Raw genomic sequence first — 13,571 nt, forward strand, 5'->3', positions numbered from 1 at the left:
GCGAGCGAGGGTGGCTGTTGGCGCGCGTATTCGTCGATTCAATTCAGATCAAAATCGCGGAACGTTGATACAGAGACGATCGGTCGGTCGGCCGGTCGTACGCTAGCTGCATCACGGTGAATGGCCCATTATTTCCTCGAGAAACGGGGGGGTCTTTCGGATTTAGGACAAGATGGACGATAGGCACGATGATCCGAACTAAGGCGGACTGTGGCTGGGCCGATGACGCCGTCGATAACGATCTTGTCGTCATATACCGATCCGTTAACGCGACGTGACCGAGTTTCACGCTCGGCTGTGAGTGTGAAGTTCTGCCTTGGGAATCCCGGCATATCTTTTCGTTGCCGCCGAAAACGTTTCCCGAAGTTATATAAATCTCTATATTTGCGAGAAATCGTAAATCAGTTTACGATTTTACATATTTCTGTCTCAATCATGACTTAAGTCTTTTTTTTCCGGGATATAACGTATATACGGACATGTCTGTGAACTGTGAAATTCGCTGTTACTGAAGCACTGCTTGGACGCTTGCGACGAGCGTTTGTATCCGACGAAAAGGCGATCGGCGACATTCTAAAAGCGATCAGCACGCATTGCTGCAAGGAAATCTCCCTCGTCTCGTCGCGCACCGTTTTCCATTTCGAGTCCGATAGTTGCGGGATGGAGAGACGCGACGCGGTCCGTATTGCGCGTTCCATTGAATGAAGATAGACCACAATGCATCCCGAGTTTCCAGACGTTCCAGGCCGGGCGAGCGGATGGAGATGGACGTCGATAAGTCGAGGGGGATTCGAGAGTGCGATACCCTCGACGATCGGTGAACGGTCACGTTTTATTCCCAGATAGCGTCGCCTCGTGGGACTTTGAGGTGCCTCGAGGTTATCTGAGAGCGAAGAAATTTGTCAAAATCCGAAGAGAGCGTGCGAGAATCGCGTCGAGAACGATACCGGTCGATGAACGCATGTATAAATGAATTTTGTTTCACTAGTTTCATTAGTTTTTTGATAAATGAGTATTTTTCAAGGGCCTCTGAACGAGATGTAGTTCATTTATAATTTGGCTAATTCGATTGGGAACCCCTCGAGGCATAAGTCTCTCGAAAGTTTTGATACAGAAGATAATGGTATTATACATGGTATGATAAAGAAATAAACCATTTCAAGATTATTTAATTAATACTAATTTCCTTTTAATAAATATGAGGGAGTACTCAGTTCTCGAAAATGTTTAAAAAATAGCGTTTTTGTATTTTATATTTTATATGTTTTTCGTAATGTTTTTTCTCAAGGCATTATCTTTAATGACTTTCTCGATTCTGAGTCTCATCTGACCAAATTTAAATAGGTTTATTAAAAAAAATTTTTTTCACACATACACGCTGTTTTCTATCAGTCACTTTCATCTTATAAGAAAATAGTCAAGTATTGCAGACAATACAAAAATAGCTTCTGAACAATTACCCTCGATGCTCTTGCGCAATGCCATGTGACAGACTGTTTCACGATATTCAACGGCACAATCCTGAACTAAGTACCTTCAATTCGCACGAGAGATTCAACTTCTGAAAACTTTCGTATATCCCCCTCGTATCTACACTAATTCTGGCTTACAAAATACTGTTTTTAATTCTTCAATAAAAAAATTATCTATCATAAGCAATGCACAATAATATCCTAAAAATCGCTTTGAATTCCCTTGAGTTATTTAATAGTTTATTACGTTCATTACTAATGAGAAATTAATGTATAATGACTGAGTGTGTAGACGCGCGCGGATTTAGGATATTTTCAATTAGCGGTTTAGCTGCCGTAGAATTCACATCGCGAGTATCGTATCTACACATGAACGTTTGACGAGATTCGCAACGCGTCATTATCCTTCAAGTAGTTTAACGGTACGGATCAGATACGAAACGCCGGAGATAACATTTCGAAACATCAAACGCTAGTCGCGCAATAACCGCGAATGACGCGGCGTTACTATAATGAATGTCGGGATAGGCGAAATTGTTCGCGTATAATAACAACAATTAGATGCGTTACGGGCTCGTTACACGCCGGCAAAGGAGATTAAACTAAATCGCGGGTCCTCTCGACGGCGAAAGGAGAGGCGGGCAACAACGAAGCCAAGTTGATTCGCGCACACAGAAGGCATCCACATGCTGGCGCTCGTTACCTAAGCACTAACAAATGGTTGCTTCCTTCCTTCGAAGCCCAAGGCTGTTCCAGGTCGGCGCTGCCGCCGCGTGTTCAACACGGTGCGAAAGAGCAACGCGCGTTTCTTTCTTCGTTTACACGGGCTTTCGTTCTTCTTTAGGGACAATGGCCATTCAGAGGCATGGAAAGTCACCGGTCACGGCAGGACGAGCCATAGCGTAAATATTTTTCAACATTCCTTCGCGAACGCTTTCTAAAGCTTTCATGCCGCTGGCGGACCGTGAAAACTTCCCCGAGCAAAACGTCGTGAAATCTGACTGGCGCCTCGCCTGTACGACATCCTGGACTGATATTTGTCATTTCATTTAATAGTTGGGCAATTTTTTACAAGCAATGGATTCAATGAAAGTTAGCTAACTTTGAAATTATACTATCTCCATATCAAAATTTGAGTATTTAAATAGATTATAAAATACACGTGTGTGTGGAGGAGGGGAAAAAATAAAGTATCTATAATATTTCTGTGGGTAATCAGCCAAAATAAAATTTTCCTTACACAAAAAAAAATAAAACGTAAACTTATTAAAAAAGTTGTAGAAAGTATGTAGGTATTTTTTAAATCATATAATTATTAAATTACATATATGTAAAAACGGAACGTTTCGACTTCACCGAGTCTTCTTCAGCCGTAGTATAAATAAAAATTACAAAAATTATATAAAATTCTTAAACCTACAGAGCCACATCACCGTTCGAAAGCCTGACAAATACATACTGAGATCTTGTTGTTGCATCTATGAAGTCAAAGGTAAAACCGGAGATAAAATGTAGTCAGCGAATAAAATAACGTAATTGATTCCTCGTTCGGAGGCGAGAATAAATTGGGTCCAGTCCATAAGAATTGTTGCTTTTGTCGTAAGATAATTTTTTATACTTTGACTATACAACCTTGACTATACAACAAAAGCAACAATTCTTATAGACTGGACCTGATTTATTCTCGCCTCCGAACGAGGAATCAATTATGTTATTTTATTCGCTGACTACATTTTATCTCCGGTTTTACCTTTGACTTCATAGATGCAACAACAAGATCTCAGTATGTAATTTGTCAGGCTTTCGAACGGTGATGTGGCTCTGTAGGTTTAAGAATTCTATATAATTTTTTGTAATTTTTATTTTTACTACGGCTGAAGAAGACTCGGTGAAGTCGAAACGTTCCATTTTTACATATATATAATTTAATAATTATATGATTTAACATCCATTACGATTATTGGCCTTTTTCCTTTTTATTTTTATGTAGGTCTTGATGTATTATGTATATAGCCGGCCATATAGAATGGCGATAATAGATCGCCAATGTCGTAGGCGCGTAGCATTCAATCCTTCATGACGAAACGAAAAATGATTTCCCTCGCGTGACAAGGAGTTCCTGTCGACGCGCACGGAGAGATCGAAGGTCGGCGCGAGTGACACTAAAAAATTAAACCTGCTCTCCCCCGTGGCGGACGTAACAAATTAAAAACGATAACGCTTACAAGGGAAAATTCGGATGGCGCGCGCGCCTTTTACAAATAATAAATACACGTACACAAAGGAAACCAAACAAGTAAAATCTTTCCGGCTTACCTCACCGGCGTACACGTTAACGATTCGTCGGCACGCACGTCGTTAAACTTGATTGATTTTCTTATCTGACTCTATTAATATTTATACGCTGTCGTTACGCGCTCTCGAGACCTTGGGTGCGTAGGTTTCCTTATTTTCTAAAAATATATACGTTTCCGGCAGGCATCCGTCATTGTGTAAAAGGCGATCGCAATCGCGCAACGCGATGTTTTTTATATAAACAGTTACATTGTACGTGGCCATAATCTACATGTCGTATTTGCAATCAGATCTCTCCCATCGGGTAGCTGGGAGGCGTTTTATCGGTGCGATTTACGGACATTCGTATCGCGGACAACGCAGAATACATAGAGGACCTTCGGGATTTCGTTGTGGCGTGAAATATAGAATAAAACGCAGTTTTTTCGAAAGAATTTTACGAAGTGCACAGCCTGAATCGATAAACGATACTAGTAACCTTCGTTATATCAGGCTGCGAAAAACACGGCAATATTTTATTTGTTTAGTTTGCTGATATTCTTGCCTGGCCGGCAAGATAAACGTTTGACATAGGGGACCTTCGGAATATCATTATGGCGCAAAAATCGTGCAGCAATAGAAGCACGTTTTTTTTACTGGCCTTGTCTCGTAAAATCTCGCGGGACAATCGTTACGCGCGTAAGCGCTATTGAAAACAGCGATTTTATCCCGGATAACTCTCCAAAGGAACGGCTCGCTTGCATTTCGCGAAAATCTATACATAGATTTATGCACGTTGCGCTAAAAGTCGGAGTAGCGCGCGGAAATAGAATAGAATAGAATAGAATAACGCTTTATTATTAGAGCCATAGAGCCAAAGTTTTGCCAAGGCATACACGCGCGAATTTAGATCACGTATAACATTGTATAATTTGAATGACACGCGTTGCACGTGCAGTCTGATATTCAAATATAAGCACTAGAGGGGCAATAAGTAAGAAACTAAAGCAAAATTGTCGTCAACTTTTTAACTTAAATCGATAGATCGTTTTTCATTCATGGGAGAAGATTCCCGGAAATACTTCACGCTGGTATGCGTCCGAATGTATTCTGCGTTCCGTATTTAACTGGAAAAAAAAGTCAGGAGACTATATAAAAGACGTGGAGTATGAACGGAATGCGAGGTGAACGGTCTCGGACTGTCTAACGAGCCGGAAACCGGACGTGCCGCGTAAGAATCGCACAGAAATCGCGTTCAGCGGACGGTCCTGAACTTGTCGAAGCGGTTCGACTTCCGTTCCAACGTAAGAGCGAGACATTTGATTCCGTTTACTTCTTTCCCCCCTACGTCTCTCTCTTCATCTTCGCTCCTCCTTCTCCGTTCTTTCTTTCATCGACGGAAACCGGAAGTCCGTGTATACGCATTCGCGATTAGCGCAGGCTTGCGTAAACCATTAATGTTTGTCTGATAAACCTACTTTCTTGTAAAATAAACAACACACCTATATAAACCAAGCTGAATAAATTGAAATTAAACCTGAATTAAAATAAAGCTTAATAATTTTTCTCTCTCTGAAGCTTTGAGGCATTAATAAGATGAAGCTATAAACAAAATTATATTCGTATAATACGGCTAAAGTTTCATCGTAAGTTCACAGAACTGGAGAAAAATATAAATATTCTGCGAAGAGGCTTCTCTCGAGAGGATGTGGCGAAAAAATTAAAATGTGAAAAAAAAAATGAAAAGACATCTATTCGCCTTATCGTTCCAGCTACGATATAATCGCCATGTGTGGGAATAACGCGGCGCTTCAGGATGCAACTGCGCGTCCAGGGTGTTACATGCATTGTACGGCCGGTTGATATCGCGGATGCCATCTCGGCACGTATACGTGTACTTTCTAATTCCGTTGCGCGAGAGCCTTCTCGGGGCGCACTCGCGAAGAGAGAAAACAAATTGCCTCATTATGTAAGTCGTTAAAGCTACCTATATTAAAATGCATTGGATTGGTCGCATTGGCAACGACCGCGTGTCTCATGCGTAGGTACACGCGCGTGTGCCGTGTACATACGGCTTGCGGGCGAAGCACGCGCGTGTGTCCCGTGCGCCACGTAAGCGGTCATCTACATGCGAAACGTGGTCGCCGGTGCAACCGAAGAGAAAGAGAGAGAGGCACGAGGGTGAAGGAGAGAGAGAGAGAGAGAGAGAGAGAGAGAGAGAGGGGGGGCAAGGGAGGGTAAAGGAGAGCGCGAGTCGAGAGGATGCGTTTGCACGGCCGGAAGTTGTACGAATTTGTACATCCTGCGCGCGTATCGCGCGCCCCAAACAGTACGCTGCCTGCGAAGTATTTTTTTTTCCTGGAACAACATTACAGCCGTGCACCTATTCATGGCTGCATCGTTTCGCTAACTGGTGACCATTTGTATGCGCGCTACACTGCGAGAGGCCGGTCGGAAAGCCCAAACAATTTCAACGTAACGACGGCTGGAAAGTTCCTGGATCGGTGCACGCGCGTTAACGTCATCGTTAGATCGTGACGCAGGGGTTTATTTTTACAGGAGCGATTTGTGAACAGTATCCTGTAAAAGCCGGTGTACCGTCACATAATTTACGGTCACCCTCGTGTCATATCTGTAGTGCTAAAATACAAAATTTACGTATTAATATTTGAAACTTTTACAACTTCTTCGTGTCCGCTCCGCAAGCTTCGAAAGCCGCGATAACAAAGTAGGACAATTTCTCCTCCGCTTTATTTTCAGAATATCGCAAATATTGAACAGCAGTGATCTCCAGTATAAAAATGATTGAGCAAAATGCGTGAATATTTTATTACGCAAAGAATGACGACATATGTGGGGTGCGCAATATAAAATTACAACTGCGCGCGGTATAGATTCCACTTGAATAACAGTCCTAAAGTCACTGAGAATGTTTTCACTTCATCGGCGAGTCCGATTCGAAACAATAACGCAGAGCCCGGCGCGACCTCGCTCTCGCCTCGGTTTCATAAGTGCAATGCGGATAACGATGTTATTATTCCACCCCGTTTCTTATCGAGTAGGTCATCATCGTCATCGGCGCGCGCTCGTGCTCCATTCATGTCACTCTCCGTCTCATTTCACCCTCGTCGCATCGCGACGATATTACGCACCGGGAATTTCAACGCGGCCGCTTCAATTTCCATTGAATCGAATTTCTTTCACGAGCAACAACGAGATCCGTCTTACGGTCGAAAGACAAAACGCGATCCCTTATTATTCGATACGTACTACGTACACCCGGGATAGCATGTGTAGAGATGTTTACTGATCGCAGTTGTTTCAATTATCGTTCCCGTTCCTTGGCCTCGCGATGACGGCACCGCGCTTCGATCCGCGCGCTAGGCTGGAACGCGCGATTCTTGCCGCGCGGCGTATCACGCGTGCTAATGAAATGCGATGTAAACAGCCGCGATGCAACAATTGCGCCTCGATCTACCGTTATGAATGCTCATCGAGAATCGAGATGAATAGCGCGCGGCCGTATGAAATTTTCTCACAACCGCTAGTTAAAATTTCAATGAGAGACTCCGTTCGAGCCCGTTTTCTCTCGGCGGGAATTTTAACGGCAACGTCGTTCGCAACATTTCAATTTTCAAATGCCTCTTGGCGATTAAGTCTCGAGTTTGCTCCGTTAGAATTACAAGTGATGAGATTTCCTTCAAAATTGACGTGGCGCAGGGAATGATGGTTCGAATATCGACATTACAGTTCTCGTATTCGCGATAATCCAAGAAGATTGAAAGCTCGACGCGAGGAGGACGTGACAAGGACAACACGGTTCATCTCGGGCGCGCGCAATAGCGTTCTTTCCTGCTGTATACTAATCCGCGCGACGAGCGCAAAGCCGACCTCGTCTTATGCAAGTCGTCCGAGCGCGTTACCGCGATAGTCGACTTACACCTTGACCCGCTTCCAAGGCGGACTTAAACCAGACACCCGGTATATACGTGCGTCACGAGCTTAAGCCCAATGAGCGTTTTGCACTTTCACGAGGCACTGTTTCGCAACAGTGACATTTCCGTTGGACCAAACAAATACCAATTAAACGTTTTGCTCACGAGACATGCAGCGAGACTGTCGCAAAACCGCCGGCGGTTCCAATGTCGTTCCGATTAAATTTATAGCACGGTTTAGTCTTCGAGACATTCGTACAAAAAAATTTCAGAGATTATCCGTCAAACGATGACGATGTTTAATTGCGGCGATTCAAACCCCGGAATATATTAACGTACAATTATTATTGTCAATTTGCATTATTATGACTCTGTTTAAGACGAAATACGTCCTATAAACGACAAAATTATGTAAAACATAATATTTACGACGCATCTTTAAAACTGTGCGGAATTGCCAATAATTACGGTTATGATAAGTACGATTACGATCAATCAATGTTTTACAAGATGAAATATCAACGAAAGAAAAATCACGGAAGAAATTAGAAAAATTGGATGTTACGCAAACCGTGGCTGTTATTGTCTGTCTCGCTTTATTCTCTATTTTTTTTCTTCGTCTTTTTCTCGTCTCAAAAAAAGACGATCAATCCCGTATGACGTCGGTCGATCGGCCCGTTCAACAGACCACACTTTTCTCGACTCTTAATTGCCGTGTGCAATTACGATATTTGTCGTGCGTCTGCCTACGCACGCCGATCTCGGCCTCTCGGAGCACCGAGTCTCGTATGTCTCCCCGGCGCGGCGGTGAAATGGAAACAGGGCCGTATAGGTGTCTGGTTTCCACGTCGGCGACACAAACCTCATTAATCTCCCGTCCCACCATTTGCAAGCCGCGCCGTGCGCCGCGCCGTCACCCTGCCGCCGTCCGGACGACGAATGCAACCTCGCGCCGCGGCCCCGGGGCCACTCTCGTCGTCGTCGTCGTCGTTGTCGCCGTCGTACGCACGCCGCGCCGCTCTCCGCTCCGCCTCTCACCGCGAAGCGTAAAAGGCGCGATCTCGCGCGCGACAAAAACCTGCGTCTCGTTTCGTTTCTCCTCTCCTCTCCTCTCCACCCATCCCTCGTCCCATCCCGTCGTGTCGCGTGTCGTCTCGGCTCGTGCCGGCGCGCGCGGCGACGCGATGGAAATAGTTACCGGCGACGTCCGTAAAACGATTTTAAGTGCTATTCTCATCGCCTTCCTCTTCTCTTCCTCGATCCGACGTTCCTTCCGTTGTTGCAATCGCATCTGCGCCGCACGGCGACGGCGACGACGACGACGTTCACCGCGATAGTTTTATTCGCGAACGCGGCTCGAATATCACGGAGTTACCTCTCTCTTGTCATCTCCCGTCTCTCCTGGGCACGCTATACCGTTACATGTGAACATCTACGCACTATCTTTCCAGCGGGTTTTCCCCACTGCTATTCTCGTGCCTTATAATGCCGTAGTTTCCGGCGAAATGAGTACTTTCTGTAATGTTTGAATGAATACGGCAAGTGTAGTTGCAGATAAGCCAGAAGAATTTAGTACTCTAGAGAAATTTAATATTCTACGTCGCATAAAATATTAAGCAGCGTAAAAAGATATGTAAAAAATAATTAATATCTGCGACGCACGGAAAAAAACTAGCAGACAGAGGGAATTTATTAGCCGTAAATATTAATAAGCTAGTGTTTGAATGAATATGCAGTAAATGCCTTGAATACAAGTATAACATAAAGATAATGTTACGAATGTTTTTGTAATATTGCCTTTTACGGTTCTTTAAGGTATGATAAATCATTATTCTATTTTCCGTCATTTTCCGTCGATTACCGGCTAACTAAATAAAGTACAGCGAGGAAAATGATTGATTTGGATTTTAATGATCGCTTCCCGCTTTCTTCGTGAGGCATGCAGCCTTGTTTTATCGGAACGAGATAGGATAATTATCCCCCGATGATTGGAAAATTATTCATTCGCGGTGTATGATGCTTGTCGTGAGCAGAGCCGACCACTCTTGGCGCCACGACGCGGTCGTTATTACTCTCCAGCGGTAACGGCCAATAACGACAGCGCCGTGGCGCCAAGCGTTAACGTTATTCCGCAGCACAGGGTGTTCAGAAACGGAATGTTCGGGAACGGATCTCTCGATATACGTCGACGATTCGTTACTCACTCGTCGGAAGAGATCGTAATCTGAGCCGGGCCGCGGCGCGGCAGAGCGGCGAGCGCGAGAACACGTCCCTACGGAAATGTTGGTGATTTTACTTAATTTTCGATGGCTGACGTAAACGAAATCGGAAATCAGTTATCCCGTTAATTGCACCGGGATTTACGCCCGTCGATAAAAAGCCGAAACGATAACGAGCGGAACGCACGCGTCCCGCCGCCGCCGCCGCTACCGCGCATTTTACTACGTCGACATATAGACAGTTGGTATAATATTTTTGTACCGGCTCCCTCGCCCCGCATTACTTTTTCAGCGCCACGTGGTACCGTTTTCACGGATGGCTCCCCCGAATTTGCATTTATCGCATGTCACGGAAGTCACGCATCGTTAATACGTACGCACTTGTCGTGGTTTTTCTCGTTCTCTTTCTCCCCCACGCTCGCGCTCGGTGCTCCCACGGTGCGGCGCACTCGCGATAAGAGGGCCCGGTATATTTATTATCAGCCGAGGACCGTCGAGGCGAATCGTCGACCGAAAGGGCGAAGCGTCGACATAAATCTAGCGGCACGCGAGAAAAAAAAGGGGGAGAGAAAGCGGAAGAGAAAGGGAGATGGAAGGAAGAGGAGGATACCGTTCTTTCTTCTGGAAGGAAGAGAGGCCACCCACCTACCTCTCAACGAACACGCGAAGTCATTTATTTTTCGCGGTCACTCCCGCCCTCCCCATAGTCCCTGACGTCACCTTTTGTACACCGGGGCCCGGATAAACCGACGGTCTACAGAAGAAGAAGGTTAATCCCCGCCATAACAAATAAATTACCAGACCGAAAGTAAATCAAGACGGATGTTATCGCGGCCTGCATATGTATCGTTTGAAAATTGCAGCGCCAAGGTTTTCCGGTCACGACGCCGGTGGATGACGTGACTTCGACTTCGCTCGTTAATTACGGTTGCCGTTTCATTCCCTCGCATTTCTTATGCAGATGCGCGCAGGTTAGCGCGGCTCATCTCTAATGGGATCGTGAATCGCTCGAATCAATAGAACCGATCATCAAACGTCAATAAAGAGATGCCGTTCGTTAAGACTTTGCTGCACGATGCTGAACTCGATTATTCGCTAACCAGACCAATTTTGGAAGAACAGGTTAACGTAAGTCTCATCTAAAGATATGTGAAAAGGCGCAAAATGCGACAGCAATCCTAAATAAATTATTTTATCTTTATAGTTATTGATATTCATATGCTCATTTTTTCATTTGTGCGAGTAAAAATTTTACGTGTCATAATAAGATCATGATTTATCTATGTATTGAAAGCCTGAGGCAGCTTGTTAATAATAAGTTGACAACAATAAATAATAAGGCGATTGCTTGTGTCCCTCTCAGGATTAAATTTCATTTATTATCAGAGAAAGAAACGAAAAATAAACTAAAGCCTTCCTCCATTATTCTCAGTACTGAGCTATCTCTCGCTAACGTCATCACCGAATTAAGCTCTGATTTCAGGAGGTGTCGTGGCGCCAGAGAGCAGATACAACCGGTCAAAGGCAGATAGTGTTAGTGCCAGGACGTGCTAGGCAGAGCTAAGCGCCGCCGATCCGTACCGAGTCCGCGAGACGGGCTAATGAATTAAGTGTTTGAGTGGCGTCCTAATGATGAAATCACGAGAAATATAACAACATCCTCCAAGAGGGTACCGCCTTGCCGACCCGTAAGTGACAATGATTTGCCTCGTGACTCGTTCCTTCGCGCCCAGTGCGGCGTTCTTCGGAGCACGTGATCGTGGTCTCGTCTCATCGAATAAATTGTGACAAATGAACGCCGGAATTTTCTAGCGAATCACCGAATCACCCACGGAGTCGAGGTTTCAACGAGGAATCCGGCACGCGATCTACCCATGACGTATTTCACGTGCGATTTTTTATTTGATCGTGCGATCGATCTAGAAGCGGAGGTATATATTAGCGCCACGAAATCCTAATTTACGAGAGAGATCACGATATATGTATATTAAGTATATTCCACACGCTATTGTACACAACCATGCGTAAATGATAATAGTGCATACTATATACGTAAACTATTTTTACATGTAATAAATTCAGACAATACACATTCGTCTTTTTTAATGGTTATGCTTTCTCCTCCTTTTGTCTTTTTTCTCCCTTTTTTGAACAAAACTCCTAATCGTGAAAACAAAGATCTATTTATAATTATTTCCTGTACTAGGCATACAAATCATTCTCCAGAGAGTAGCTGGAAAGAGAGAAGCTTCTCGATAGTCGAATAAATTCGCGCTTAACAGAACCGGAACGTTCGCGGGGCGATTCATCTTGCGTCACGATCTCGGGCTGATTGTCTGCGAGCATTCTTGCATTCGAAAGTTCATCGATCGCGGTATTCACTAGCTGCGCGCGATACAATGTGTTGTTGCGGTACGGGGAAGCGCTCGCGTTTCAGCTGAAATTAGCGAGGCGTGCTGTGGGACGTCTTTCTGATCTTTGATATCCCGGCCAGGTTCTCTCCGTTCGGCGATAGATCCGCGCGCTCTCGCATGAACGGGCCCGTCGCGCGAAAGTTACGACTAGAAGGAAACCGGCATTTCAATATCTATACGAGGGGGTTTATCCAACAGGAATGGCACGTCTTACATTACGTGCCACGCCAAAGCGAGCCGTGCCCAACTTCTTTTCGCCCCTCGCGACCAAATCTAAATTCTGTAAATTTCAATCACGCACACCTATGCAATAATTTGCATTTACAATCTCCGTGATATAATTTCATGTACAATATGTATATGAATAAATGAGTTTGTTCGTCCATTAAATGCATTAATTATGCACATTCAAATGAGTATCAAAAGTTGAACATTAATTATGATTAACATCTAACGATAATCACAACGTTGATCCTAAACATCATCAAAATAGGAGATTTATGGGCGAATCAATAAAGATCGATAAGAGAACAATCCATTTGCTAAATCGCGAAAAGATTAATTCTAACTTGCTAACGATTCGTTTTAATTATCTCGAGGGCAGATATATGGAACAAGTCGTAATCGGGTTTACTGTTTCGAAAAATGTTACAATTACCTTGTATTTGTTTTTTTTTATTGCAACATTGCGTAATAACCAATTTCCGGCAAACGCAGTGTTTTGCACACATTCGATTTGATAACAAAGAGCGGTTTAATCATTCAAAAATGTAGTTATTCACCCTTCCGGAATGCTCTTGTAAAAATATGTATGTCTATAAACCACACCAATTCATGTCGACGCGCAGAGATCGAGCGATGGCTGTGTTGCCATCGGTTGCAACCGGAATGCATTCACGCTAATTGAAGAGCACACTTACGCCAGTGGGACGCATACGCCTCGCTATAAATAGCCGTGTTTTGCCACGAGTTTTGCACGTAATGCGTGCAGGCACGCGTGTCGCGATTGACCGTACCGCGCGAACACGTACGTGAAAGCGTAAATGCACGTTGCGCGGATGCACGTTAAAAGGAGCGGTGGCAGCGATGACGTCAGTGGTAGCGAATTGACGTCGTGCAATTGGAACTCGTCGATGCTAATGGGCCTGGTCAAAGGCAAGGCGGCGATAGAAGCGGGTTGCTTCGTCGAATCAGGCCGTGAAAATATTCGCGTATCCATTGTAGTTACTCTCATAAGTAACAATCTTTAATCAAGAA

At 44.4% G+C, this 13,571-nt stretch overlaps 1 protein-coding gene and 1 long non-coding RNA gene across 3 annotated transcripts in view; one reads left to right on the plus strand and one right to left on the minus strand.

The window, feature by feature from the left end:
• Pdk1 (Phosphoinositide-dependent kinase 1) overlaps positions 1-13,571 on the minus strand; it is a 289,915-nt gene that overhangs the window by 177,622 nt on the left and 98,722 nt on the right. The window lies entirely within an intron of this gene.
• Positions 7,855-12,006, plus strand: LOC139822364 (uncharacterized). 2 transcript variants are annotated; one of them, XR_011734498.1, is made up of 4 exons: positions 7,855-10,669; positions 10,764-11,028; positions 11,384-11,588; positions 11,713-12,006. It is a non-coding gene; the product is annotated as an uncharacterized lncRNA (long non-coding RNA). The 2 variants fall into 2 exon arrangements; XR_011734497.1 differs by having other exon boundaries at positions 8,852-11,028.

This window comes from Temnothorax longispinosus, chromosome 11, assembly GCF_030848805.1.
Source record: "Temnothorax longispinosus isolate EJ_2023e chromosome 11, Tlon_JGU_v1, whole genome shotgun sequence".
Lineage (NCBI taxonomy): Eukaryota > Metazoa > Arthropoda > Insecta > Hymenoptera > Formicidae > Temnothorax > Temnothorax longispinosus.